Below are 5964 nucleotides of genomic sequence, written 5' to 3'. Positions count from 1 at the left end.
ATTATAATATAAAGTTTATATTTTAATTAGACTTTATTATATAAAATTAATTTTGGATATGATTCAAAATTAAATTACGAGAGAATAAAATATTTGAATGAGTTCAAATATTAGTTTAATGTGAATTAGATTCATATAAAAGCTATATGTTAAAATTTAATGTGTATGTGATACATATTAAACGTCTCTTAAAGATTCACGAACAGTGTGAGCATTGCACACATCTATTTCTTCAGTCGAGATCCACAAAATACCCAAATATTTTTCTAAGAAAACTTACATAATTCTTTTATTTACTCAGAGGTTTGCTGTTAACTATTAATCTTGAGATGCATGAGTGTTATACTGTCTTGCTCAATCCGGATGTACATATAGGAGATTACACCACACAATATTTGGATGAATAAAATCTTTCCTTAACGAGATTATTTTTGCCAACTAAAATAATCTTTTTATAAAAAAAATCTTCATAAGGAAATCTTTCTTAATTTGATAAAATAATATTTTCTGAACAAATAAACATCTTTTATGAAGAACGTCCCACCAAATAACCAATACTCCCTCTTGGGACCTGCTTCCATTATTTGTTCAGTCATGCACAAAAGACACTAGTTGGTCCAACAATCATAATCATTAATAGATAATAGTGTTGTAAACAAAAGAAAAGTTAAACAAACAACTGAATAACTGCTGCTACATAAACAAATATTATGCAGCTCAAAATAGTTTTGCAAAAAAAAAAAATTGTAGAACTTCCTCCCTCTTGCATGCAGACAAATAATTAGGAAGTTGGAGTAGACCTAGAAGACACTGAAGATTCAAGTAGAGTCTGAACAACATCAAGAATAGTATCAATAGCCACACGTCTGCTAGTAAGACCAGCAATCATTTCATTTAAATTAAAAATCGCCACACTGAGAGACCGCGATTCATCAAATAGAAGTTGCAGTAGTCAAGAGGCTAGCTCAGAAGGTAGATGAAGACCAGATGAGGGAATGTTCAAATTTGTAGTAGGCTGAGAACCAACTCTAAGAGGACAGAAAACGGAGGGAAGACTAGGCACATGTGATCCTTGAAACAATTTATAACTAAGTGAAATGGTGCGAGGTGCAGGTCCTTGGATATCCTCATCAGTGTCTATGGATGTTGAGACAGTAAAAATGCACAGAGTAATCGAGGAAAACAAATAAGGATATTTACTCCAAAAGTATCAACATGGTGTAGCACATGCTGAAAAATAAAATCTCCAACACCAATTTTAGATCCAGTACTAATTAAAAATAGAAGATTAGCCGAAGTAGTAGAGATTGTAGAAAGATGAGTAGTAGGATGCCATTTTGTAATGCCTATCTTGTGTAAAATAGCATATTTGATACTCAGTTTCATTACAGGAAACTGTCCATTAGACGACCATCGACGAACTGACCCACCAAAAAGTTCCAACGCAAGTTGCTCAGGAAGTGGTAGAGTGACAAAATAATCAACAGGTAAGGAATGCTTCAAGAACTAATTGAGAAGAGCAGGAGAAATTTCAAAGTACTTACCCCGAACATGTACATTTTGGTATTTAGGGGAGCCATGATCATTGAGATTAGCAGACATATTAACTATAAACTCACTTCAGATAAGAAGGCCCAACATCTGTGATTGTGGGTAACATACTTCCAATTGTAATAAGATAAAAAATGGCCTTACAAGAGCAATGTTGATCAGAGATGATAACTTCATCCGCAATCCGCTGCTTTACAACAAATTTCTACTTGTGTCCATAATCTTTCAAATAAAACAAAATCCCATCTATAGGAACTATAGGAACATTCAGAGGCACCTTGCATCTACCAGCCTTAGTCGTCATTACTTTCTGGTTGTGGCAGGGGCCCGATACATCTTGTGAGGCAGATTTTCAGAAGGGACCGGAATAGAACCAGATTAGGGAAGTGAGTAGTAGTTTTAGAAGCAGTAGTGTGATGAGATGAGGTAGGTGTAGAAAGCAGAGGCTCTTGAGTAGTAATAGTTTGCAATGGTGCATACTTAGGTAACGAATTAATAGCAAGGGGCGCATAGGAGGTACCTTCTCCATGGGGAGCAGGAACATGATGAAACTCAACAAATAGATCATTAATAGGTTCATCAGACGAATGGGGAACTTGAGAGGACAAAAGAGTAGCAGAAGATAGAAACTTGCCAGAAGGAGAAAAACCTAAACTGGAGGAAGGCAAACCAAACAGTTCGTCGTACAGTTCTTCTGAGTTTTTTGGTTGGAGGGTTTGAACTTCTTGTCTGTGGTAGGGCTCTTGACATGAGTGGCAGATGCAAAGGTAGTGGCTTTTCCTTTGAGCACATCAAAGACAAAATTGCCTTCATCTAAAGACGAAGGTTCAGAAGCAACATCTTCTTCGGACTTAGAATTGGAGATGATGACCCTAGGTTTACGTTGAGAATCAGGTCTACTACAGGCAGAAGGAGATACCTAAGAGACAGTAGCTGTGGTGCATTTTAATGTTGTTTTGAGACGTCTTGAGGCTGGTGTACAAGTACATTAAGCATGCAGAACCTCGATAGATTTTGAAGAAGATACAGGTGGGAGTTCACTTGTATGGTGCAAACGTTGATAGGGATGGCGAGCCAAAATCATCTTGGACCTTTTATGTTTGGAAGTAGGGTTTGTTGAAGAAGATGGTGTCGACATTGGGGGAAAGTAAGGTTGATAGTAGGATTTTCTGGTGGTGACCATGATGAAATCCTTTCGGTCAAATAGCAGTCGTGAAGGAGAACGAAGCATCTTCACAGGCGAAAAGATAGACAAAGATGAAGCGTTAATGTAGATCTGCAATTCAAATTTAAACTAATTTCTTGCAAGCTAGGTAACGGTAAAGAGGCCCAATATAAAATAGGACCAGGCCCGATATAATTGCTTGTGAGATGCTATTTATTAAAAGCACACAGACCAAGCCCAATACGAAAATTTTCAAATAGATTAACTTCCAAAGGTTTTGTCAGTATATCGGCAAGCTAGACAAAACTACGAACATGTTTGAGAGATATTTCTTTATTTTCAACAAGTTCTCTTATAAAGTGATGGCGAATATCAGTATGTTTCATTTGGCTGTGTTGCACAGGATTTTTGGATAAATATATATAGCACTTATGTTGTCACAGTATAGTACCATGGTATCTTGAGGAATACTGTATTCTGACATCTGTTTCATCCATAACCATTGTGTACAACTGCTACCAGCAGCTATGTATTCGACTTCTGCTGTAGATAAAAATATGCTATTTTGTTTCTTACTGAACCAAGCTATTAAATTATTACCTAGAAAGAAGCACCTACCAAAGGTATTTTTACGATCTTCAGCACATCCTGCCCAATCAGCATCGTAGTATCCTACTAAAAAAAGGTAGTGTCTAGGTCGAAGTCTAAAGTTCCAACGATATATTTTAAAATGCGTATGGCACATTTGAGATGAGACATCCTTGGATCAGCTTGGTATCTGGCATAGACACCAACTAAAAACGCAATATCAGGCCTGCTGGCAATGAGATACAAGAGACTGCCTATAATGTTGTGGTAAAGGCTTTCATCAACCTTTTCTCCTGAACTGTCTTTAGATACTTTGAATTGAGTTGCAGCTGGAGTACGTTTTACTTTAGCCTTTTCGAGACCAAATTTCTTTACCAAATTTCGTGCATATTTTTCTTGTGAGATGAAAATCCTTGTAGCACATTGAAGAATTTGAAATCCAAGAAAGAAGGACAATTTGCCGACCATACTCATTTCAAATTCAGTCTTCATTTGGTTCATAAAGAAATTTATTAGAGACTGAAGTTGGCCTCCAAATATGATGTTTTCGACATATACTTGAGCTACAATAAACACGTTACCATATTTTTTTGATAAACATAGTCTTGTCTATACCTCCCCGGGTAAAACCTTGAGAAGATAGAAAGATTGATAGACGATCATACCACGCACGTGGAGCTTGTTTGAGTCCATAGAGAGCCTTATGCAATTTGTACACATGATTAGGATACACTGGTTCAATGAATCCTTTGGGTTGAGCAACATATACATCTTTGAATATATAGCCATTTAGGAATGCACTTTTTACATCCATTTGAAATAGTTTAATTTTTCGAACACATGTCAGGCCTAACAGTAGCTGAATTGCCTGAATGGCTACTAGATTAGTAAACTTAATAAACCTTCAGTTAACCAATAGAGGATACACCTACTAGATCAGATAAAGATTTTAACAGAATAAACACGCAAGATTGTTAATTTAGTTCGATGAAACAACATCTACGTCTGAGGGGTCATTGACCCAAAGCTAGGGCTTTTATTAATTTGATATAGATCATAACAATAGTCTTATGATCTTTAGTGCATAGATTACACACGTTTTAATTAATACTCTATACTGTAAGTGATGCTATTTACAAAGTAACCTAGATCACTTAGAACAAATCAAATAAGATATACTTTTTCTCTTTCAAGTATTTCTTCTAGCTTGATATTACATAAAGTATTAGGAAATTCTCATCCTTAATTAAACGTCTCTCAAAGATTCACGAACAATGCGAACATCACACACATCTATTTCTTCAGTCGAGATCCACAGAACACCCAAATGTTTTTCTAAGCAAACTTACACAGTTCTTTTCTTTACTCAAAGGTTTGTTGTAAACTATTAATCTTGAGATGCTTGAGTGTTGTACTGCCTTGCTTCAATCCAAACGTGTATATAAAATTACACCACGCAATATTCGGATGAATAAAATCTTTGTCATATAAAATCTTTCCTTAACAAGATTATTTTTGCCAACTAAAATAATTTTTTTATAAGAAAATTTTCATAACAAAATCTTTCTAATTAATTTGATAAAATAATATTTTCTGAACAAATGAACATCTTTAATGAAGAAGGTCTCACCAAATAACCAACAGATTTTATACGGTGGAGAGTCACGGTTTTCACAAGTTCAAACATTATGAAATGTTGTAAAAGTTGGTAGGAAAAAAAACCCTGAAATTTGAAGATAGATGCGAGTGGACATTTTCAAAGTTCAAGCGACTGCTCCCTTGTTTTGGGCAAAAAATGAAGATTCCTGCAGGGTTTTCAGCTGCTCTATCCTTTGAGATACCTTAATTCCATTGACGTTAGTTGTAAAGTGCTAGCTTCTAATACTGCTTTCCAAGTTATATACTTTTCTACATAACTGCTTTTTCTGACTTTGATTTTCACATTTCAGTTTAATTGCTTCTAGAAAGAGGTCACATTGGCTTTCATTTTCAAGGATTAATGAAGGAGTTATGGTTGCTGCTGATTCTCAATGCTTCCATGGGAGGGATGCTAGATATGTACGCTTAGTTTATAATTACTTCATCGTTAGAATGCCTTTTGAATCTTTTACTTAACACTTTGAATGATCAACGTGTTAGAGTTTTGGGTAACATTGTTCGACCTAAGAACCAATTTTAATGGTAAATATATATTGTATTATATGTTATTTATAATTTTGGGTCTAAAGTTTAGAAGGGTGCATTGTATATACGCCCTCTAACTTGATTGACGCTTTTGTATATGTATTATTATATGATATTTCTCTCTAATAATAAAACTCCTCTTTCTCTATGTTTGTGAATGTAGCCAATAGTTAGTTTAGTGAATCACTTAGTTAATAATAAAACTCCTTGTTTTCTTTTATCGTAGATTAGATTTTAAAGATGGAACCTATGTTATCTCTAATATGGTATTATATCGCATCAATCAAACCTAAACGAACATTATTCAATGTCCACATATAAAAATAAAATAAAAATTCAATCTAAAATAATAAACTTAAAGTACATCATCTTAAAAGAACACATGTTAAAAATTTCACACCGAAAAATTGATGGACCTCACAATGTTTATAATATGCAAATAAAGAATTCCCATCTCATTATCATTTAATTAGTTT

This window comes from Cucumis melo, chromosome 12 (genome assembly GCF_025177605.1).
Source record: "Cucumis melo cultivar AY chromosome 12, USDA_Cmelo_AY_1.0, whole genome shotgun sequence".
NCBI lineage: Eukaryota > Viridiplantae > Streptophyta > Magnoliopsida > Cucurbitales > Cucurbitaceae > Cucumis > Cucumis melo.
The sequence above is the reverse complement of the archived record's forward strand: the minus strand, read 5'-3'. Positions refer to the sequence as shown.